The 25,200-nt window shown below is 42.1% G+C and overlaps 1 protein-coding gene across 5 annotated transcripts in view; it reads left to right on the top strand.

The window, feature by feature from the left end:
- Nucleotides 1-25,200, top strand: part of LINGO2 (leucine rich repeat and Ig domain containing 2) — a 688,323-nt gene that overhangs the window by 603,421 nt on the left and 59,702 nt on the right. The gene's annotated exons all lie outside the window — the stretch shown is intronic.

The following is a 25,200-nucleotide window of genomic DNA, read 5'->3' as shown; positions in this document are numbered from 1 at the left end:
GATTACTTCTTTTATATTTGTTACTTACTGCTTTACATATTTGGGTGCATAAATATTTACAGTTGTTATATCGTCTTGTTGTATTGTTCCCCTAATGATTATGTAGTGTCCTTCTTTATTTCTTGTTGCAGTCTTTGTTTTATAGTCTTACGTCCGATATAGATATTACTACTCCAGCTTTCCTTTCACGGCCATTTGCGTGATGAATGCTTTCCTATCCCTTCACTTTCAATTTACGTGTGTCTTGAGGTCTGAAATGAGTCTCTTGCAGGCAGCATACAGATGGGTCTTGTTATTTTTTAACTTAATCAGTTACCTTGTCTTTCAATTGGAATGTTTAGTACATTTACATTTAAAGAATTCTTGGTAAATAAGTATTTATTGCTATTGTACTATTTATTTTATCATTTTTGTAGTTCTTCTCCCCTCTTTTCTTCTCTTGCTCTCTTTTTCTCACAATAAGCTGGCTTTCTTTAGTGGTATACTTGATTTCCTTTCTCATTATTTTTTGCGTATCTACTGCTGGTTAACTTGTGATTACCATTTGAGTTTGTATATAATGTCTACTGCATACAACAGTCTGTATTAAGTTGATGGTTGGTTTTTTTGTTTTTTTTTTTAAGATTTCATTTATTTATTTGACAGAGATCACAAGTAGGCAGAGAGAGAGGAGGAAGCAGGCCCCCCGCTGAGCAGAGAGCCTGATGCGGGGCTGGATCCCAAGACCCTGGGATCATGACCCGAGCTGAAGGCAAAGGCTTTAACCCGCTGAGCCACCCAGGTGCCCCGTAGTTGGTGGTTGTTTAAGGTTGAACCCATTCTTTACTCTTCTGCCCCTGTTTTAGGCATGTAGTGTCAGGCTTCACATCTTTTTTTTTGGGGGGGGGGGGAGGCGGGAGATGTCCCTTGACTAATTTTTACACATAAACTTATTTTTACTGCTTTTGTGCTTCCTACTTTTCTTACTCTTAACTAAGAGATTCTCTTTGAACGTTTTGTAGGGCTGGTTTAATGGCCATGAATTCCTTCAACTTGTGTTTGTATGGGGAAACTGTTTAACTCTCCTATTCTAAATGATTGCCTTGCTGGATAGAGTATTCTTGGCTGCAGATTTTTTTTTTCCTTGTAGCACATCATGCCATTCCCTTCTGGCCTGCAAACTTCCTGTTGTAAAATCCACTGATAGCCTAGTGGGGTTTCCTTTGTATGTAAGGGTCTTCTTTTCTCTTGTTGCTTTTAAAACTCTCTTTATCACTGATTTTTGCCATTTTAATGACTATATGCCTTTGTTTAGACCTTTTAAGGCCAAACTCTTGACTGTGAAAGAAAGGGAACTTTGAAATTAGAAACTCTTGCCGTCACAAACGTGGCTTTCAGTTAGGAGAGTCTGTTTTGAGAATTAATCTGACCCATGGTGTCTGAGACAGTGCCCATTCTCTTTTTCCTTGAGGACAAATTGGGGCAGTAACCTCATTGATCTGCTCCAACCTGGCATTATTATTTGAGAGGGAAATTCAATATGTCCATTTAAAATGTCTGAGTATTAAACATGTTAAAATTATATTTAAAAAACACCCCAGCATGTTGTGCTGTTACACACTGATCACTGTGATGGGAGATGTATATATTTCAATTTACTTAATCTTTGGGCTCAATTTATCCCTCTATTCTCATTTTACAAATGATACAGTGAGGCTCCACTTTCCCTAGGTTCCCCAGTGAGGGCATTCTTTCAACTATCGTCTGCACGATATTTAACCATATGCACACAGCTCTCTTTATTTAACTGTTTCTGAATATTTGGACATTTAAGTTGGCTCAGATTGTTTTAAAGGCAGATTTACAATTTTTGGTACAAGAAACTCGAGTTTAGAATTCAAAGGTTACTTGAAACCCAATGATGAAAAACTTACAGATTGAAAGAAAATTAAAAGATACATCACCAATCAATGGCATTGTAATGACCTTGGCTGAGTCTTGATCCAAACACAATGTAAAAAAATAGAAGTTAAAAAAATGGAATCAATTGGGGAAATTTGAACATTGACTAAATGGATATTTGATGATAATGAGGAATTATTTTGTAGTTTGTAGCTTTCATTGACTTTTAAAGAGTTCTTAGAGATATATATTCAATTATATCAGGTCACGATTGTTTCATTCGAACACAAGGGTGGAGAATTGGGTGGAGGTGGAGAGGGTAGATGAAACCAAATTTAAACCTAATTTAATTATTGTTCAGGTTGGGCGATGGGTACATGGGAATTCATTATCTCATTCTTTTGTATATATTTGAAACTTTTCATAAAGAAATGTTTTTTAAAATAGAGCAACAACTAGAATAGCATTCCCTATGCTTCCTGAGTTTTGAACAAGGAAGTGTTCTTTGTCTAATATTACTAAGCAAATACTCATTCACATAATTTTGGTTCCCATCTCCAATTCTCTGACTCCTCACCCTCAACCACATTTCTTTTATATACCATGTATCAGTTGACATATTCCTTTTGGGTGAGCTTTCTCAAACGTAAATTCCTCCTCCATATGGAGTAAAAAAGAGTAGTCAACGCTTTTAAGTGATGTGTGTGTGTGTGTGTTGAAGATACGTACGTGATCAATGCACTTGGTGAGCCAGTGTTTCTCTGAAACGGGACTTGCCAGAGCCTCGTTATCTCAGTATTACTGTAGTTTTACCATGGGTCTGAGGAAGTGTTTCTACTGACAGGCAGCAAGGAAATTTGAAAAATGCCACCTTCAAATGCCCAGGAAGCACACGCTGACATCCTCTACTTGTCTGGTTGGTGAAGCCAGGCTGTCCCACAGAGTGTCTCATTAACACCAGGGGCTTGAGCAGTCAGGGTGCTGCTATTTGAGCATGAGTGCTAGCTGGACAGTTTTTATTTGAGCCATGAAATGTACTGAAGTTACATAACATAAGACCAAAGTGTATTTACTTTCCATGGAAATGCTTATACTATTTCTGCTCCTTATCCCTCCCCCATGCTACTGAGCCTGGCATCTGGCAATTCTAGATCCGTAAGAGGAAAGCAATATTAATTACTTCTCCTCAATATTATTAGGAATTGCCATCTATATATAATTCTTCATATTTGTTAAAGAGAAGGAGGAGGAAAGGTCAAACATAACAAACATGGGAGAGAAGGGGAAGGAGTGTAAAGATTATACAGTATTGTTCATTGTAGAATAGGAATGAAGCAAGTATATTATCATCTTGACATTCTAGTGGGATTCTGAAATGGATACAAAACACTGAAAAATAGATTAAAGATGTGAATTTTTTCATAAGGCACACAGTGAAATTTAATGTGTAGGAAAAAAAATTCCCTTAAAGTTTATAGCTTCCTTTCATACCCTATACATGCTGATGCCAGGATTCAGAATGAAAAATGGTGGCCTTTGGTTAGGTTACCTTCTTTGCCATAGTCCTCTCTACAAAATTCAAAGAAACCAGGATCACGTCATTAAAAATATTCACATGACAGTCAAAGACAGTCATCTTCACCCTCCTAGTGTATACCAGTGACTTCTTCCTATCTTTTTCTCCCAGAACCTTGTTGGCCTGAACAGTTTTATATAAGTTGGCAATTCAGCTTGGAACACACTGATTTCTGCAGAGTAGAGCAAAAGGGGGCAAGCTGTAGACAGTGATTATGGTGGAGATTAATAGGTATTAATGAGGTGAATTTTCTATTCTCATTCTTTGAGAAACCGCTATTCCCATGACAGGAAGATGTTTCCTGATGTAGTAGGATGGAACATCAGCAATGCAAGGCAAGGGTGATAAGACCAATGTTTTACAGGCAGGAAATGCAGCAAATCTTTATTTAACAATAACATGGTAGCTATTGGGTCTTCGTGAGCCAATGCCAACCTGGCTTCTGCCATTCCTCATTCTTGAGGGATGAGGCAACGACCACTCTAGCTACTCCCTGCTTGAGTGGACCATAGATCAGGATTTAAGGAATGAAACTGCCTTGCATCCAATTGTAGGTAATTCCTAGTACTAAGTGGAGCCCCCGTGCCTCATAGAGCCATTCTTCTGGAACTGTGTATTCTCTTATCATCTTATTCCACATATCATAATGAAGTCAACCAGGTCGGTTCATAATTAAGTAAATTAGATCACTTGTCTCATTTCATGACGTGGTCCTATAAGTGGGTTTTCAAAGTCAGGCCTTTAGAGTTTTAAATCAAAAGCAAAGGGAAGAAAAGGAAGTATGAAATGTGCAATGCCTGACTCACTTGTCTCCACCATTTTTTACCAGCCTTGGACAGGAACTCACATTTGTACCAGTACTAACATGGGTGTTTCCTATACTTTATTAATTCCTAGAAGCGTAAGAGCAGTAAATTTTATTCTCCCCACTTCAGAGATGTGGAAACTTAAACTTAAGTTACACAACTTAGCCAGGATCATGCAGCTAGTAAGTTGAAATGACAGGGTTAAACTTTTAGACCAGTTCTGTATGAATTCAACATCTGTTTTCTTTCTCCTACACCTCATTGGCTCTGTTGCGCAAAGGGGATGGTGCTAGAGCAGTTAGTGGGTTGGTTTGTTTGTTTGTTTGTTTGTTTTTAAAGATTTATTTTGAGAGAGAGAACACATACACGAAGGGGGAGGGGCAGAGGCAGAGGGAGAGAAAGAATCTGAAGCAGACTCCATGCTGATTGTGGAACCCCCTATCATGACCTGAGACAAAATCAAAAGTCAGACACTTAACTGACAGAGCCACCCATATGCTCCTAGATTAGCTGGTGGGCTTTGAAAGAGGGTATCTTTTTATTTGCGGTCAATGCCTACGTCTACACTACTTACTCCAGGCATTAAGGAGTTGTAAACATTTCCAAATTTCAGTTAATCACAACTACAGACTTGTATGTTGTAAGTTAAATGGGCACGAAGAGTAAGAAAATACATAAATTATAATCTGTCACTAACTATTTATGCAGCCCTGGGAAAATGTCTAAATTCTCTGGGCCCAAATTATCTCTGTCAAATAAGAAGTAATTTGATTAAAGCAAGCCTACATTATCCTTTTCTTCTGTGATTCTCTTTTTTCTTGGTTGCTGGACTGTAAGCCTTGGTAAATTAGAACTGAGATTTTTAAAAATCTGAATGCCCAGTTGAACTGGCTTAAAAAAATCCTCTTCCTAAATTGACCTTCTATTTTAGCCAGGATTTATCCTGCTCTCTTACACAGTGCCTCTTGTGCACACAGACACCCAGCACGCCTTCTACCCTACGCCATTAGCATGATTATTTTTACTCAAGGAAGAGCCATTCAGAGTTGATTTCATTAGCAAAGCACACACATAAAGAATAGTTTCAGGCAGTTCAGTTATTCAGCACAGGTTGAACATGAAGACACAACCCAAGTGTTCATCTCACTATCCTCCACCGTCCCTTGTGAACTTGTGGAGGGTTGTTGATCTGGACCCAAGTCTAGAGTTCTGGCGTCTATGGTATGAGCCTCTTATTCCTCGAAATTCTGGGAAAACAGCTAACAAACAGCTATCTAAAGAGACAGGTGTTCAATTTAGGCAGAGCAGGTCTTGGATATCTTTTGAGAGGACATTTTTCAGCTTTCCACAGGGGTAGCTTCCTGGGCTCTCACTGTATTTAGACCCTGTATTCCTATGATGGAGGAAATGTTTGCAGCAGTGCTCTAGCATGATGGCACCTAGTGGGAGAATAAGACTCTGAGCTCGATGAAGTCTTCCTGCCATCGACACTGTCAACAAGTGACTGTCTTTCCTTCCAAACTGATGACTTCCCAAGGGCAGAACGTAGTGTATAGACATCCCTTTATTGCTACGGGAGCCAGCTCAGTGCCTGGCATACAGTAGACAATACATTAAGAAAGTAGTGTGTATTTTGTAGTAGAAAAGAAAAAGAAAGCACATTAATTTTGGAGCCAGGCATCCCTGAGTTCAAAGTTCTGGTTCTGCTAATTAGTCTGTGTGTTTTGGGAGACGGTGGTTAAATTTCTTGAGCCTCCATTGCTTTTTCAGAACAATAGAATTCATACAACTTCCTTGGAATGTTGTTTAAGGTTCGGAGACCGTGTGGGCCAAGTAGCTTTGGAATAGTAGACACTCAGTGGGTGACAGCCAACAGCTGCAGTGTTTGCGGCCGGAGGCACCAAAATGTTACAACAACAGGATCCTGGAAAGAGCTGGATTAGAAAGCAACATGTCATAACAGAGAAACTTTCATGAGCCTATCATGAATTTTCTCATTTAAAATGCAGAGAAAAGCATTTTAACGATTAAGAGTGATCTGTCTTATGCTTAAAAAAGAAAAAAAAAAAAAGACTTCAAGCCTGTTTTTGTTTGTGGTTTTTTTTTTTGGTGAGGTTTTTTTGTTTGTTTGTTTGTTTGTTTTTTAAGATTTATTTAATTTAGAGAAAGAGAGCTGTGAGGTGGGAGGGACAGAAGGAAAGAGATTCTTAAGCAGACTCTGCCCTGAACACACGGTCAGACATGGGGCTTGATCTCATGACCCAGAGATTATGACCTAAACCAAAACTAAGAGTCAGTCTCAGTAGACAGCACCACCCAGGCAACCTGACATGAAACCTCATGGAATAACCACTCAAAGATGAGAAGAAAGTCACACAGGACCATTGCTAGGAAATTCCCAATTCAGCAAGTTTTTAAAATCTGGGTTCATTTTTGGTAGCAAAGGCTTCCCAAACACCAAGCCATATTGTTCAAGATGGATTATTAGTAATCTGCCTTTGCTTAAATTGCATAAAGTCTTGGGGGGTGGGAATTTGAAGAGACCACAACTAACTTTTAATGACTCCATCTGTCTTGCTAACATGGACAGAAAAATAAGAAGGCAAAGTGCAGTGTGTAAGGAAGGCAGTAAGAATCATTCAACATTTGATTTATCCTCTAGACGGAGCAAATGTAGCATAATGGTTTTGAAAATTTTCCCAGGACCAAAATAAAATAGCTCACCTCATCTCCTGCTGATTAGCATATGGGCTGAAGCTTGGCACAAATTTTAATAAAGATTCCATTTTGGGGGAGTGTGACAAGCATATGAGGAGGAGAAAATTCAGCCCCTGTGTGACCCCATGGAGCCAATGTCCTAGCAGAACACACAAGGCAGTGGTCAGAGAGGGGCACTTTCTGAGAGGAAATACAGCAGAGACTGATTTTCTCATGCACCCCAACACTAGGTTAAGTGTGGCACTGCTATTTGTGCCTAGTAAGGAACAAAGTTTTAATCTGGAGACTATTAAGAGATTAAACAGTTGTGTCTGGTCAAATGACACCAGGAATTTGAGACTTGTCATGACTGAGTTAACCCTCGCTCAGGGTACATGTCATAAAGTCACAAGTATTCTCTCATCCCATTCCCTTCCGGGAAGAGTTGCTGGTCTGTCCAGATATGAGGCTGTTTACACACACGGTCCTAAAGGCTTACATGTACTCAGTGAAATCATAAGAGATCCCACTTGTATTACACGTATGTGTACACACACACACACACACACACACTCAGGCATACATGGATACCTCCAGTGCTTCAAGATGGCCTTGCTGGCATTTCCTCTGATGCGCTTCCTGAGACGACTTCTCCCCTTCCCAACCTTGAATTGTTCTTCCTTTTCTAAGTTTGAATGTAGAGACGGTTACGTGTTTTCTTGCACTTTGCCTAAATGAAAATCTCATTCTCTTTGCAGTTAAGTTCCTTATGTGAAACTTGAAAAACTTTTTAAAATCACATAGTCAAATCTATTGATATTTAACTTTGTTAGCCCAATTTCTTGAACTTAGGGGCACAGCCTTATTTCTTTGAGCAACACGTACAGAAAATTATATCTCCCGAATGTCCAGTTAATGGCGCCCCGCAGGCAGCTTGTGTTTGGTTTTCAATTCTGGGATTTCGATGAACAGCTCTGAAGAGGTAGATGTCTCTTGCCCTTCCCAGTCTGGTTTTGTCCCTTGCTCCTTCCTCTGCCCCGTTCTCTGAGCATGATCTTCCCATGACAAGCTCCTCCTTCGGTATTTTGTGATAGAGAATCAAAAAGTAGAGTGGCCCAGGAGGAGGAAATTCAGACAGTTCATTCAGAAGAGCTTTAGAGAAATACGTTGGGAAGCAAGCAAGCATGGTGTCCTAGGGAAGTGAATAAGAAAACAAAGAGAAATTCTAATATGTTGCTGTGGTTTGTGAATATCCTTCATGAATGTTTGAAAACTACAAGGAAAGAAATGTGTGTTTTTTGAAAATACATTGTTGGAGTATTTTTCTGTGATCTCCATGTGGTGATGGACAACTACATGGGTAATAATCTCACAAGCAATGCTTCTAAGACTTTATGAAGATGAGCATGGGCGCATCTGCATAAATTTCTATAATACATATCCCTGGTACCTCAGATTCTTGGTTTCCCACATCCTTTTCTTTTTCTCTTTGGAGGCCTCTTTTGGTCTCACCGTGGTTTCCTTTTCCCCAGCCACTTAATGAAGAGTTACTTAAATGAACCATGATAAATGTCTGTCCTGACCTGGTCTCCAATTAAATTCATTATAAATGTTGGGTTGCTTAGGCTAAAACGCCTTTTATCCTCCCAGAAAATGAAATGGCAGGCTCCTTTTCCAGAAGTAGCTAAGAAGAGCCTGCACTCAGAAATCCACTCCTCATTCAGGCCGTGTAGCCTGGTGGTTAAGAACTCTGCTCTGAACAGCTGACTCCCCTGTGGCAGTGCTCATTCTGCTACTGTTGTCTGTGTCATCTTGGAAAAGTTACTTGATCTTGCTGTGCCTCCATTTCCTCACTGAGAAGAAGACTAGGACTAAGGCTCACCTTGCAGGGTTGAGGTGACATTAAAAGCGAATTATTTCATGAAAAGGACTCAAGTAGCTGGCCCCTGACATGATGACTGCCCTTCAGGAGGAGGTTAGTTTAAGAAGGCAGCCCGCAGATACTCCATGCAAAGTTGGTAAAACGGAAGGCAACCATATTTAGTGCTCCAGACTGGAGTTTCTGAGTTCTGATTTTATCCATTCATTCACTCAGTGAACCCCTACCGTGGCAGTTCTGGCCTGAGGCCAGCAATCATGGCCCCAAAATTAGTTAGACACAGTTGCTGCCCCCAGAAGTGTTCATAGACTACAGAGGGAATACACATGTAATAAACAAAGTAAAATGCAGTAGGAAAGTGCAAGGAGTAAAAAGCCCATAAGGTACAAAACCAGTGCAAAGCAAGGAGCGAGTAAACCTGTGAGGACTTGGGAAGATTTCCTGAATGAGATAAAAGATGTTCTGAGTTGTTGAAGGGTGAATAAGCACCTACCTGGCAAACAAGCAGAAGAAATGAATTCCGGGCAAAGTAAATAGTGTTCACATTTATGAAAAAGCAAGCAATTTAGTCTTATGGGAGGATAACGTGTGAGTCAAGGAATGGCAGTACATGGAGCAGGGGCAGTGGCCAGGAGACACGAGGACCCATGGGCCCTGCTAAGAAGGTAGACAGAAGCCAGGATGGCTGCTGTTGGTTGTATAACAAGCGTTTGTGTAACTAGGAGTCCGACTCGGGGTTCTCCATACCCTGAGCAGTCATGGCTCATGACCCAGCCGTTACTTGGGTCCCCTCATATTCATGTTTTCCTGCATTAGCGCGACTTGAATGGTGTGCTTGAGTTTGGAACTTTAGAAACAAGAACTCATCCAGAGAAGCCAAGCAGCCATATAGATGAAGTGTACATCAAGTATACATCAAAATGTGTGCAGAGACCCTAACAGAATGAACTGCAGTGAACACTGATTACACCTTTTCTCATTTCAACACCAACTCCTCATTTGCAGAGATGGATAGTTTTCCCTTTTTCAGGTCCAAGTCTTTTTTAGAACCTCTTGTCCAGACTAAATTACTCATTGTTTCCTGTTTCTTTAAATACTCTGGCTTCTCACCCCTCTTCTGAAAAAAAAAAAAATTTTTTTTTTTTTTTTTCCCACTAAATTGCTAAGGGGCCTTTTCCCCCAACCCATTCAACTCGTTCAAGGTGTTCCGGTACACTGCCGAGAGGAAACCTCTTTCCTCCATCTAAATAAGTACTCGGGAGGCGTTTTTAGTTTAGGTTGCACCAATCTTTGGGCTACTGTATTTTCCCATTGATTGTTATTCTTTGCAATTTTCCCAAAGCAGCACTTTTTCTTGAGACACTTTTCTAATGAAAGCTATTTTTTTTGCCAAAAGATTATTGCCTTCATCGATTACAAACTCTGCCATCTAGTCAGAGCAATACCCTCAGCCATAGGTCTACTAGGGCAAGATTGCTCACTTCAATCTTCCTGGTTCCCCCAACAACCATGGTTTGGCTATCCAGGAGCCCCTGTAAGGCAGCTGGCTTTCTAGTGAAAGCTCTTCCTACCCTGGCTGCCACATGCCTCCCCCTATTGTGATAGCTCCTCTCTTCTCCCATCATGTGGAGCACCCATGTGTCCTTTTTTTGCTTTGGGTACAAAGAAATCACCAATTCAGTAATTGCTGGTAAGAAGATTGCCTCCGAAGAGCATATGATTTCCATACGGTCTTTGTTTTCCCTTTTAAAAACTTCCCTTTTTACCTACAAAACAAAATAGTCCTGTTGAATATGTGATGCTCTGGCTTCTACTGTAATTGCTACCTCATCAGTAGAATACCCCCTTGGGGGCTCATTTAAATTCTTTAACCCTTTCCTGACATTCTGCATGGAGACTTCCTAAATCTCAAAGCACTTTACTAAATAAATGAACTGTGGTCCTCTTTGGCACCGTTCCAACCAGAATCAATTTTCAAAACTGAAGGATAGGAATTGAATGACCACATCAGATCAACAACCTGATGAGTATTACTATTATAAATCAGTATTATACATGTGTGTGTTATTCTGCTCTTTCCATTTCTTCCTTGTTTAGATAATAAAAGATTAAAAGCCAGAGCATCTGTGAAAGCTGATAAGCTTACATTCATGTAGACCTTTCTCACTATTAAGTAACAATACATGTTCAATATACATATCCCTACTGTGATGTCAATCCCGTGTGTTTGGAAGATTGATTTCAATTTTAATGCCCTAAGACAGTCTTAGAATTTTGATAATAATGTCACTCCTCAGATGCATGTAATTATTAAGGGGGAAGTCAACAAGATACTTAAATGCCTCAACTTGAAGACAGACCTGTATAACATTTATTGAGAGACTGTGTAATGGATAATAGCATATGGGGCTAATTATCAAAGTACGTTGGATTTAACAGAAATTCCACTCTTCTAGTTTCTCGTTACTAACACTGGATTCTATTTTGCATGGAACAGAAACACTGTTAAAATTGTCTGAGGTTAGTCCTATTAACTGTGAAGGGCCTTCACAAATGAGATGTTGCCCTTGAAATTATTTATTGAATTGTTTTGAGAAAGACATTGATATCCACAGTGAGAACACAGGTCCTGAATTCAAAGTAATGTCATTTAAAATATGTCCTATAAGGAAATTTATGGCTCTATCCGTTTTGCCTATACAAATCCCTGTAAAGCATAAATCATAAAATAGAGAAAACACGTATCAACTGAGCAGCTCTATGCTGACAAGAACTAGGAAAATAAAAGCAGCTTCAGACCATTGTACCAAAAGACCCTGAGGGTAGAATTTTCTAGAGTGCAGGTGCCGCAAACTAATAAATAATTTTTTGCTTCTTTAGGAAGTATTTGAATATCAAAACAGGCACATTTGTTAATGAGTTGTAGCCACAGTGTTAGTTCTGTGGTTTGCAATAGCTGTGAAATGGAAAGGAACTCCAGTGATCAATACAATTTGTCCAGTGCTTATAGGTCACTATAGACTCCCCTACGTTCAAAATTACAACTGCTACTTACTAGCAACTCCTAACATTCACCGGAAGCAGTAGTTTGATTCAGCTTCTAAAGACTGGAGCCAAACAAGTAGGAGGAAGCAAAGGGTCTCTGAAGAAAAGATAGCAATTATTAGCTTACATAGTGTTTTTGAACATGTAAGAGAAGAATGACAAGTCACTGGCTACCATCCCTGAGAACTTGTTCTGGGAATAAAATCCTTGTTCTCCAAGCCAGAATGGGATGAATTTTTAGTTTGCAGCCTAGAGATACTATGACTGCTTCATAGACTGCCTTGCAAATCCCTATCAATCAAGGATCACACATAAGTACACTTGAGTTCTTTGTGAGTTGCGAAAATTCTAGGCTTCTGGGATTCAAAGAAAAGCCAGCCTGAGCTTTCCTAACTGGGATACATACAAAACTTCCAGCTAACCAACTGCTTGGAATAGACACATTTTGGAAAATGAACAGAAAATGCTCCCTAGCAAAAGCACTAAATGGAATGGGCTTCTGGGGAAACTAAGTAGAAACAGGATCCCAAAGCAGAATTTCCAAAGGAAAGAAAATGAATAATCAGCTTTCTTCTGCCCTTCACAGCTGCCCCTCTCCGTATTCAACAACAGGCAGGGAAGCTGTGTTGTTACAGGAGGTGCCCTGGGGCGCAGAGTAGCAGCTGGTGTGCAGGCGGCTGAACGCCCCAGCAAGCCTGGCCCCGGGAAACAAACACCTCCCAGGTTCAAGGTAGAGCAAAAGGGGAACGGAAGCTGTTCGCTGAGGAGGGGCCTCCTAGGCTTCAGGGGGGCCAAAGACCGCCAGAGCAAATGAAGCTTTGCGAAGGCATCTCAGAGAAGGCAGGCCTACGGAAGTTCATGAAATTAAACTGCCCCTTCACAGAGAAAGGGATACTTGCGGTTGTGTTTCCAAGAATAGAACTCACAGGGGCCCAGAGGAAAGCGATGGACTGCCAGGAGTAGAGGGTGGGCTGAAGTCATTATCTGCCAAAGAAATGCCCTTCAAGAAGATTCCACCCATGCCCTGGGCGGAAACACATGCTAAGCTCCGAGTCATTCAGCTCAGCCAAGTTTTCTGCTCTCTTCCTGATAAGTTTACTAGATGATCCCGGTTATTTCTTAATGCTTGTTAATATTTCATAGATGACAAGAGCTCATTAAGAACAGTACTAATCCTAGGCAGAAGGAAAACAGTTCAAAAAAAAAAAATCAGTCCATGATGAAATTTCCAATCGAAATTTTTGATGTATTTACTTCCCAGGAGGCATATATATATATATATATATATATATATATATATTTTTTTTTTTTTTTTTTTTTTTTTGTCAGGGAGAGTGCGTGCACAAGCAGGGGGAGTAGCAGAGGCAGGCTCCCCACTGAACAGGGAACCTGATGCGGGTAGGGCTTGATCCAGGACCCTGGGATCATGACCTGAGCTGAAGGCAGACACTTAAGGACTCAGCCACCCAGGCATCCACCAGGAGGCTTTTAAAACTGTTAACAGAGGCAACTTACACCCCTACGCTAGGCCTTTGCCTACCGCCTACTAAAGCTGCCCCCTGGCTTTCAGTCTGGTGGAGCAGTGAGCCCGTGGGATGGGCAAGAACCCTTCTTACCGCTACTAGGGGCTCTCTCCATCTCCACCCCTAGAATTGCCTCGATGTCTGCAGCACTCTCCCGTTTCAGACAGCACTGAATCTTTCCCCATCTCCAGCCCCACATCATCGCTGTTGTGTTACTATTTCTTAATTTAGTGAACATGGTTCTGAGGACAGGCTCCTTATTCAGGGAGCATTTGGTAAATGAATTCATGAGTACCTACTGAACGTAACTCAGTGTGCTAGGCCGGGTGCACATGGGTGAAGAGATCAGTAGACACCCCCGGCCTCGCATGCGCAACTGACACAACGTAAGTAACTCATGAGATTGTGGAAGCAAATTGAGAACGGCACAGGCTTTGAAGTACTCGTTGCCGCCGTCCTGGCTCCTGTTGGGGCTGTGCATTCTAGTCCCTAGCACACTGCTCAACTCGACACAGAGCTGTAGGAATCCCATTCTGTCACGTCATCAGAGAAAAGACGAAGCGATTCAGGGTACTCTCCTAAAATGTTCAAGTTCAAATCTCTCTCTCAGACCAGAGAAGGCAAAGCCTGGTGAAGAGCCCTCACGTTGAAATTGTATCCGTTTGGCTGTACTCTGTTCCCTCTGTGTCTCTGGCACCCCCGCCTGGATCCATTACGCCTCAGCTACACCAAAGTTCTTTTCAGATGCCCGAGGACCTGCCTGTGGCCACCCATGTTCAGTAGTGGATTATGAGTTCTCATTCCAGGATTCCAGGTCTGTTGTGTCGTTCTAGTGACCTGGGGCAGGTCGCTTGACCGCTCCGGGTCTCAGTGTTTTCATCTGTAAAGGGGGCTAGGAAAATCCATTCTGCCCACCTCAGCAAGCCACGTTAAGGCCTGAATGACAGTGCCTGAAGGAGACTGAGAAATGGAAGGTGTTTCTCTGCCCTGAGTGCCTGTAACAAAAGCCACAAAGAGTGGCGTGCCTGGAATCATGAGGCACAAGCAGTTAGTTCTGTGAATCATATTAAATTGTTGACAAGGGCAGCATCTCCCTCTGTTTCCTCAGCGGGATCCTTTCTGTGCTCAGCATTCCTGCGGTCCTGGGGGCTGAACGGGGATCAGGCAGTGAGAGAGAGGGCAGTGTGTGCACTTTCATCAGATAAATAGAGCAACAAACGCCTCCTCAGACGGAGTATCGAGAGAAAACAGCCTGCACCTGGCCCTGGGTTTTTATCATGTCGGGTTTTTTTGTTGTGTGTGTGTGTGTTTTCCCAAAGAATTAGATTAGGCCCTGTGTGGAACTGTGAATGCCCACACACCTCCTTCACAACAGGACAGCAGAGCAATCTGTTTTCAAAGGCCAAAGCTGTTCCCCACCCCACCCCTCCAGCTCTGCGATTTTTCTCTCTTCTCTTCATCCCAGTGAGGATTTTTTTTTTTTTTTCCTTTCCCATTTTGAGTCAGCAGCCTGCCGGTAACAAAGGTACCCAGCTGTTCTCTGAGTTCTAAAATCCAAACAACTTTTACTAGGGATTGCCTGCCTTCACCGTGGTTGGCCCCGAAGCAACACACCACATTGCAGGTATTTTAAGGACGATTCTGAGGATTATGACGACGTGTCATTTTGCCTGACAGTTTAATAGAATTACTAATATCTCCCTGCAATGATGTGTGTTTCCCTTTGATAGGGACGGCTTGCTGCAGTCCCGGCCGGTGCTGAAAAGGAGCTGGCCATGGCCACCTTCTCCCAGAGGTGCCCGCAGCTATCAGCCCAGGACAAACAGTCATCACAGTTAACAACTTACAGAGCGGGTCGCGATCCTCTCAGCGAATCCCACTCCAACAACAACACTGTGTAACAGCTCGCTCGTGCTCCCCATTATATAGATGAGGAAATTGAGGTTTTGAGAGGTTAAGTAAGATCTTAAAGCAAGATGGTGGCCGACCTCAAGTTCCAATGAACACAATCTGCCAACACCCATCCACTTCTGTTGAAGCGGATAGAAACACAGACTGCCCAACTTACGCAAAACAAAACATGGTGGGATGGCCCCACTTTATTTAACAAGTGTCTCCAAAATCTAATAAAACCCACCACTGATATTTTGAATGTAACAGAGAAATCACAACTTCTGTATGGTCTGTCTCCAGGAAGAATTGGTGCTTCTTGAATTGTAAAGACTCATTTGTAGCCAAAAGGAAGCCTGGATATGGGGAGAACTTGACCTAACCTTATAAAGCCTTAGTAAACCAGACTCTATTATAGAATCAAACTTCAGAATTAGAAAAGTATAGAAGTGATTGTATGGTTTAAATCCTTGTTCTCAGGAAAGTTCTTCCCCACTCACTACCTACCCTCCTGCTCCCTCCTACCCTTCCCCCCACCCCAGTGCAGTATGGCCCTGGGAGGTTCAGCAGCTTGTCAAAGATGAACAAGTAAATACAGGATCCAGAATTTCTGCTGATCAGGAAAGGAGGGTGGGCTGAAGTTGAGCTTTGTTCGGACTCAGAAGATAATGTTTGCTAAGCAAATTAATAGGGTAAACATTCTTACAATGGAATATTTAAGCTACTTAAGAGAATAAATTGCTTTCAAGCATCCATTCACATGCAAATAACTGATACACTAATTATAAGTCATTCTTATCTCTTCATTAAAGCCTGCTCCCTGAGGACCTTTATTAGGTACAACTTGCAGTCACCATTCCTGACTGTATAGAACAGTATCTCTGTCTTAGGAAAACAAACTGTTTTCATGCTGCTTTTTCACTGGTCAGACAGGCATCTGGCCTTCCTACCCCCACAGTGAAATTAAAGAAACATATTGAGCGTATCCTCCACGGCAGGTGCTGTGTTTGGCCCTGGCAATCCAGGGGCAGGTGCGATGGGATTCCTGTTTAGAAAAGGCCCATGGGGGCACCTGGGTAGCTCAGTGGGTTAAAGCCTCTGCCTTCGGCTCAGGTCATGATCACAGGGTCCTGGGATCGAGTCCTGCATCGGGCTCTCTGCTCAGCAGGGAGTCTGCTTCCTTCTCTCTGCCTGCCTCTCTGCCTACTTGTGATTTCTGTCTGTCAAATAAATAAATAAAATCCTTAAAAAAAAAAAAAAAAAGAAAGAAAAAAAGAAAAGGCCCACAGAAGTTTAACTCTCATCTTTGTTCTCGGAAGGTCCTAAGTTTTCCATTCGTAGGTGTTTACGACCACATGGGCTGCCCTGGGGTAGAAAGAATTAATGAATCACCAGTGATATCTCATGCCCCCTGAATAACATGACTCCAGATTAATCTGTACTGTGTAGACCAAAGGGGTTTGTGAGCTGCCATATAAATGTTAGTATTACAGATTAAAATTGAATCTTAGGATCCATGATTGATACTGCAATTCGGTGTGAAGTAGAAAGACCTGGTACATTTTAAAAGGAAAAGAAGAGCCTGATTTTTAAAGGGCAGCGATGTGTCTTCAGGTCAGCTTCTCTGGGGACCGACAAGGTCATGCAGGTCCAGCTATCTGCTTCTGTAGCCTTTCAAGCACCAAACGCAGTTTTGAGACCAGCCGTTCTGAATCCAGATCTTTCTCCATGGGTGGAGTCCATTTGCGCGCGCTGACTTCTCTGTCCTTGCGTTGTTCAGCCCAAAAGTCCAGGCATCCATCCCGAGTCCTTCCCTCTCAGGCTGTGTATCTGATCTCCCTCAGTATGCCCCCAGAATCCGACCCCTTCTTACCTTCCCCCTCACCCACTGGTGCCAGCCACGTCACCTTGCATCAGTGGTTTGCTAACGCTCTTCCGTTTCTGCTGTTGCCTCCTTAGAATCTTGCGTTACTCTCTGAAATTATAAGACACGTGGAACCCTGCAGTGGTTTTGCATCTACCGCTGAGTCCGATGGTCTCCAGAGACCCCCACGATGCTGCTCATCTTACTGACCTGTCTCCCCCTCCTCTCCCTCTTGCTCTCGCTGCCTCTTCGATGTTTCTCAAACACGCCGTGAATGTGTCCGTCTTGAGGCCTTGGCGTCTGCTCTCCCACGTGTCAGGAATGTTCTTCCTCCAGATACCCTTACAGCTGCTGCCTCACTCCTTCAAGTCCTCGCTCAAATGTCATTTTGTAGCGAGGCCCTCCTTGGCCTCCTGTTTCGAATTGTTGCCTCTCTACCTGGCACTCTCTGTACTTGTCCCTGCTGTCTTTCCATGGCACTTACTGCTGACAGACAATAGGTGTGTCCTCATTCTCTGGATTTTCCACACACACACCAGAATGTAAACAAACTGAGGCCAGGGATTTTTGTCTCTCTTGTTCACTGCTATTGTCCCAGCCGGTAGAAGAGTGCCTAGCACATAGGCACTTCCTAAAAGCCTGTGTAATTAGCCTGTGGATTAAGGGCGATCGTTGTTAACCCTTACTAAGGCCTTACCTGCACCGCAAGATGTCCACCTCAGAGTCTCTGAAGTTGTGAAGGAAGCATGTGTAGTTTGCAAACAAATCTATGTCCCATTGTTTTGATTTGTTTTCATTTTTATTTTTTTTAATTTATTTATTTAACAGACAGAGATCACAAGTAGGCAGAGAGGCAGGCAGAGAGAGGGGGAAGCAGGCTCCCTGCCCAGCAGAGAGCCCGATGTGGGGCTCGATCCCAGGACCCTGGGATCATGACCTGAGCTGAAGGCAGAGGCTTTAACCCACTGAGCCACCTAGGCGCCCCTGATTTGTTTCCATTTTTTAAAGACAACATGAGGTGAGTTTACAATGTTTCAGAAATAGTAACCGAATGACCTCACAGTATTATTTTGAATCCATGTCTGTCTGCCTTGAACAGATTTTCTGTTTCCTCCATCATACATGGACAAGTCCCTTTCACTTTCTGCTCTCACCTGTACCACCTTCTCAAGCTACATTCTGGTCTGTTGTTTATAATGTACGGTAGGGTCCCAACATAGTAGAGTTTTGCTTCTAATAATATTAGCTTCAGAGAAAAATGTGTGAGTGGCTCGCTCCCACAGACTGGGGTGATAGCACCTTACGAAGGTCCCTGTCATATGAGGACCCCACATAGCCGCTTAATATCTGCTGTTAGGTATTTAAAGCATGCTGGCTACTCAGTGCTCCCTCTGTTTGCCATTTCCAGACCATCTTAGGTATCTGTGATTGCAGGTATTTAGCTCATAAACGAACTAACTCTGGGCCTTTGTGTTCCCTCTCAGGTATAAGAGTTAACTTTTTATATTTCTCAGGACTTTCATAAGATTTTCTTTTTCCTAAATTCCTCGAAGACCAGTGAGTCTATTCATTTAGGGTGTCATGCTTCTTAGTCGAAATTTAAATATCCAATGTATCGATTAAATAAAATTCAACTTCTGATCAAAGGAAATCAAGAGAAAAAGTAAGAAGTAACTATGCACTTGGTTTTATACATTACTGTCTCAGAATCTCAGAAATGGCCACGCTCAAAGAGGGTGTCTTCTCAAGTCCCAGTGTGTACAGAACATGAGTTATTCGTGGCCCAAACTTTGGCTTTGTCTGCAACTTCAGTGACAGCCATGTGTCACCTAAAGCATAAGAAGTATTTTACAGGTCAGAATAGCTTCTCCTCAGAGATCAGTTTACTCCTATCTTCTAATCTTGGGTGCCTTGCTTACACTCCTCCTCTCTGGTTTCTGGGATTCCAGATACATTTTCTCACGCTCATTATTTGTGATTGTGCCCTCCTTCGGTGGGAACCTTGCTACTTACCCAGGGACATGGAACGATTGTACCTTTAAAAGTTTTGCTCTTGGATCGACAGCCTTGATCGAGCCAACAGGAAATGCTTTTGAAGGCATGTAATTGCACATTAATACTTAATAATAATAAATACAGTTTGTCGGACAATGTCTAGTTGCCAGGAACTATTCTAAGAGCTTCCCACACACTGTTGTGCTCAGCCTTTGCAGCATCTCGTGAAATGTATCCTTAATCTCTTATATAACTAACAATTCCCATTAGCCAGTGATGAAACTGATGGGAAACCTATGTCAGCGTGCAAATGTATGTACATGTGTGAAAAGAAAAGGCTTATTTAGATGACAGAGAAACAGTGTTTCTATTTTTAAGTAGGAAAATAATCATTCAGAGAAGTTTTAAAAGAAATATGAATCTAAAAGCAACCTAATACCTACATACTAATTATTATAAACAGTTAATGTTTCAATATATGCTTTCTAAATTTATCTTTTATTACTGCCTGTCTCGGGACACTTTGCGTATCTCCTGACAACCTCTCCTTTATCTCATTTTTGACTGTTCTTTGTATTACGAGTGTGGTTCCTGTCATAGCTGCTCCAGCTGCTGGGACTTGGGGTGCTAAATTTTCCCCACCTGCCTCTCAGTCTCCAAGCGGCTTAGCCATTTCTCCTGCCAAATAGATCACCAAGCTTTGCATTTCTTTCTGTCTTCTGAGTAGCGGTGAGGTGTAGTAGCCTGCCTGGTTTTAATTTACACCTTAGTGATTTTCAATGTGTTGGCCACAGATGAAAGACAGCAGAACAGTTGGGATGCTTATGAAAATTCCGATTCCCAGATCCCACCCTCAAGAAATGATGATTTGGTGGGTCTGACCTTGCATTTTTTCTGATAGTGTCTAGTGATGATAATATGCAATAAAATTTGAAAATCACTGTTTGAGATGAAAAATCACCATTTTACTTTCAAAAGGGTCTTTTTTGGGACATTTTAACATCATCAAAGTAAGAATTAAACAGATTTCTTCCTAGGGAGAAAGGCACGATGCAGGAGTTTCTCTCCACAGAAGGCTTTTTATATACATACTCTCTTCTAGGCCTGCCAGTCCTATTTCTGAAAGCTTCTATGAGCCTTCCAAGTATGCATCTAATCAGTACTTGTCTGTGCACTGTTTGATGACTGCCTTGGGGCCTGCTGCACCAGGATTAAACCAGTACCACAGGCCCAGGAGAGGTGAATTTTGGAGTATTACAGATACGTGTTGAGAATGTGCATCTGTACACACACAGTTGACATGTACGTGTAAATGCACAGATATTACTTTCAATGATCGTATGTGTACTGATAGAGTCTTCTGTAAGTGTTATGTATATATAGTATATATAGAAACCCAAATCCTACTTCAGCCATTTGTACTTTAAATGTCCACGATACCTTCTCAACTCATGATACAAAGGTTGCCATGGCAGGCAGAGTAGCTTGAAGAGCTGAGAAAGTAGAAGACAAGAATGGATGAGGTATAGATTTTATAGGGTTGCTTCGTGCCTGCCTAGTTATCGAACAGCTGTGGTAAGAACCAACCCACCCAAGCCTTCCAGTTTTATTCAAATGTAAGTTCTTTGGTACATTTTCCATGTAAGCCTAAACTCAACCTCAGAATCCTTCCTAATGCAGTGGTCAAAGAGGTCAGTAACGGAAGATCAAATACAGCATGGGGGATGAAAACAGTTTGGAGGGAAAAAGATAAACCCTTTTTTTTTTCTTTGTATTCTTTGTGCTTAGCACAGTTTCTAATGCCTAGGTACTCAGTAAATAACCCATAAATAAGTGAATGGTTAAAACAACAACAACAACAAAAAAACTTCCTTGGGTGTAGTTTTTTGACTCATAAGGTTGATTCCCTCTTTACTTTGATGTTACCCACCTTTTCTGTACAGCTTTTGGGGGTTACTCTGGGACCAAATGGTGTTCTATCTTAGATATGTTGAGGCTGTTATTGATTTAGCTTAATTTGTAATTTAAGAGGATCATTACCAAGCCCTGACTCCTAAGCATATAGAAAATTGCTCAAGGGATGCCTGGGTGGCTCAGTGGGTGGAGCCTCTGCCTTTGGCTCAGGTCATGATCTCAGGGTCCTGGGATCGATCCCCACATTGGGCTCTCTGCTCAGCGGGGAGCCTGCTTCCCCCTCCCTCTCACCTGCCTCTCTGCCTCCTTGTGATCTCTCTGTCAAATAAATAAGTAAAATCTTAAAAAAAAAAAAAAAAAAAGAAAGAAAAGAAAAGAAAAGGAAACTGCTCAAGAGCAAGGATAAGATGATTACCTCCCAACTACCGAGGAAGCACTGTGTGTTGGCTAAGGTGCTAAGAGCTTCACATACACCCTTCACATGTAATCCTGGCAGAAACTTTGTGAAATCTGTGCCTTGACCAACTGCCTGGAATGTTTGAGAACCACTGCTCAAATTGATTCACCCAGATAGCAACTACGTCTAGAGGGCTTATCATGCCCTACCTAACAGGATGATTCTATGAATCAGAGTCTAGCTTCCACAAAGGAGCTTACTGTTTAGTGCAAGGACAGAAACATTAAAAAATTACAATAACCAAAAAATTATAGAGGCCAAAAAAAAAAAAAAAAGCATGAGCCTACTCATCAGGAGGACTTAAACTTGCCGGAATAAATAGGGAAATTCCCTGAAGAAGTGGCATTTAGGATGAATTTGGTGGGAAGAGCCAAGAGATTGTCAGGTGAAAGCATGCAGCTGTGGACGAGTGGGAGATGTCCCTCTTTGCTGGAGCACAGTGAGGAAGGGCGGCCTCAGGCACAGCAAGGTTGGGTGTAAACAGAGCCCTGATCATGCACGCTCCTGGCTTCATCCCCTGTGAGATGGAAAAGCCACTGAAAGGGTTTCAGGAGAGGAACAGCTTGATGAGATTTGCATTTTTAAAGATCACTCTGGCTCTGTTCATGTAGATTACAATACCACTGTAAGCTACACGGGTGTAAATTCAGCCATCCTTAGCAGGGCTCCCAACCCCGTAACCACGGAAGGGTCCCGTGTGGCTCCCTGCCTTCTAGGTGGTAAGCCCAGCCCTGATGTTCTCTGTTCACATCTGCGTGCTTTCTGACCCTGCAATTCTGCTGGCTAGTTCAAAAGCAGTTACGTTTGAGTTTTAAACTGGCCTCCAACCATGAAACCACCAAGAGTTTCAGTTTAATTTCCCTTTCATGCCCATTCACACCTTGACTCCTTTTGAGAAAAAACCCACTATTGATACTGATAATAAGCTCACTTTATGCTTTGGAGGAAAAAAAAAATACTCCGCTGAATTCACTGTTAAATAAACTCAGGATGGAGTCTCTACATTTAAGTCAGGCTCCTATTCGCTGAGAAAAGAGTGTCCACTGAGGTATGAAATGTTTATTGTAGCTAGCTCCTGCAAGCACTGCCAAAAGAGAGATCATATTTTCAATGGCCAAAAGCCGCAATGCACAGGACATGAATTATGTATGCCTATCTCTTTAAAACAAATTGGCATAAATTATCCCATAGCACAGACAGCAGGAATTGGGGGCCCCTGAAAGAAATATTTTGTCTTGGTCTTCTTGGCATCAGAAACTTGGGGATGTGAAAGTAGTAGCTGAAGGAGATTCCAAATCACAACTTCAATGTTTGAAGGGAAAACAGGGTTAGAATGATCAGTGACCTGCATTTTTTCTGAGCATCATCTGTCAAGGTACCAGTAATCAACATGTGATTATTATTCTCATCAGCCCAAAGCATAAAGGAAATTGAGTGAAAAAAATCTTCACATTATGTGAAATGATTACTGCCTTGGAGCCATAATAAACAATGATCTTGCCCCAGTGCTAGGCAGCAAAACAAATGAGGGCTGTCCGCTGCTGATGTTGGTGCCAGAGTCATTACCAGACTCTGTAGCCACCAGCCCCTCCCATCTAGTAAGGGCCTGATTTCATTGTCAGGGCTGGGAAGATGCTGCTCACATGCCCCCCTTTCCAGGCAACCACTGGCTCCACCCTGGGGAAATTGGCTGGCTTGCCTAAGCCCTCTCTCCTGAACTCAAGTTCACATTCATCACTTGGCTCCCCAGAACAATGAGGGTCTCCATGAAGGGGCAGTGGTTGTGGAACATGGGGACACACTTGACGCTTTCAAATGTTAGATGTCAACCAGGCTCTAGGCAGGCGAGAGGCAGCAGGAGACACAACAGAGCTGGAAGAATGGCCAAGGCAAACTCCGATCTTCCCAGAGAGTGAGGCTGGGAATGAATGAGGCATCTGAAAGGACTTTCTGCTGGTGGTCCTGTTCTATCAAGTCCTCAGCAGGGCAGAGAAATTCTTAGGGTGGGTTGAATGTACTCTACACTCTGGGCTGGGAAGGACCACTGAGAGCTTCCCAGGAGGCTGCAGTGAATGAGTTCAGGCTTGGATCTCCCTTGCCCCAGCCTGCAAAGGAGGGTCACAGTCAGCCCACTTGTACCTCTGTACAAGTTAGATGCCATCTCTTCTTGCCTCCTAGGCTGGGCACCCTTGAGTAGAGCACAACCTTCACAACTTAAACAACAGACCCTGAAAACACTTTAAATGTTTAAAGCCATATTGTTTTGTTCAAAGGTATCACCAGATATACCTAATTATAAAAAGGAAGAGGCCACTTGTGGCTCCAGTTCCAACATTGAGAGAACTAAGAAGCAGTCTCTCCTCTTCTTACAACTAGGAAAAGCTCAACAAAATTAAAAACCGTGACTTTTCTTGGACCCATCAAAGAATTGAATAGGCAGGGCAAACTGCCCCCTGAAACCTCAAGAGGCAGGATGTTTTCGTTCGGACTGCTATAACAAAATTCCACAGGCTGACCGGCTTACAAAGCAAACACTTGTTGGCCGGCACGTCCAAGAGGAAGGTGATGCAGATCTGGTGTCTGTGAGGACCCTCTTCCTGGAAGGCAGACAGGGGCCTTCTTTGTTTATCCGTATGTGGTGGAGAGAGCACACTTTGATGTCTCCCTCTTTCCATCATGTCCTTTCTATAAGGACACAACCATTCAGTCCATGACTGACTCTGAGGGGTCACAGGTAAGATTGGCTTCCCTGGATGGAAGCTTCTGGAGCCATAAGCAAAGAAAACTTCCATGGTAATTTTGGTAATTGCTGGAGGCAGACTGTGAGCTGGCAGAAGAGTGGGAAATTCTTGGGGGCCACAGTCTTAGGAGGAGCTCCATATTTTGCAGATTTTACTTCCAGAAACCTTACCAGGTCCTTACAGTGAAGAGAAAGGGTAACTATTGTCAGTTGTGCCCAGAGCACTTTCCATAGCAAATGTCAACTCTCCAGGGGGAAAAAAAAAAAAAAAAAAGACTACCAGAGCTTTATCCCTCCAGGGAAAAGGATATATCTCTGACTCTGGCACCTTCTAGCTTTCTAGTTGACCTGAGGGTTAGGGAAGCTAAGAAAACATGTGAAGGTCAAAGCCAAGAAGCATAGGCCCTTGAAAAGATTAAGATTTGCTCATAAGATTATAGAACATTTCTCCTCCCCAAGTATTCCAGTACAATTATAGTAGATTACAGCTAGAAGACCTGCAAGGCAGAGTCTATTTAAGAAGAGGCAAAAGCAAGGATACATGAGGAATTTAAAGCTTCTGGTACCTGCATATCCAGTAAACATTAAAAATAATACAACTTCTACCAGAGAAAAATCAAACTCAGGTTTATTTACCTCAGTTCTTACTACCTGATAAATCATGTCCATCTCTCAACAAAAATTACAAGGCATGTTAAAACTTAAAAAACAAAACAAAAACAACAACAAAAAAATCTGAAGAAACTGTGTAAGCATCAGAATCAAATTCAGACATACAGCTTTTAGAATTATAGAAATTTAAAATAAACATGTTAAAAGCTTTACTAGAAAATATAGACAACCTACAAAAATAGGTAGTATATTCAGAAAAGTAGAAACCAAGGGGGAAAATCTAAAGTAAATGCTATAAATAAATTAAACAAACAAACAAAA

This window comes from Lontra canadensis, unplaced genomic scaffold (assembly GCF_010015895.1).
Source record: "Lontra canadensis isolate GAN:19392208 unplaced genomic scaffold, GSC_riverotter_1.0 scaffold19, whole genome shotgun sequence".
Taxonomy (NCBI): domain Eukaryota; kingdom Metazoa; phylum Chordata; class Mammalia; order Carnivora; family Mustelidae; genus Lontra; species Lontra canadensis.
Note: the sequence above shows the minus strand (reverse complement) of the source record. Positions and strands in the feature narration are given on the sequence as shown.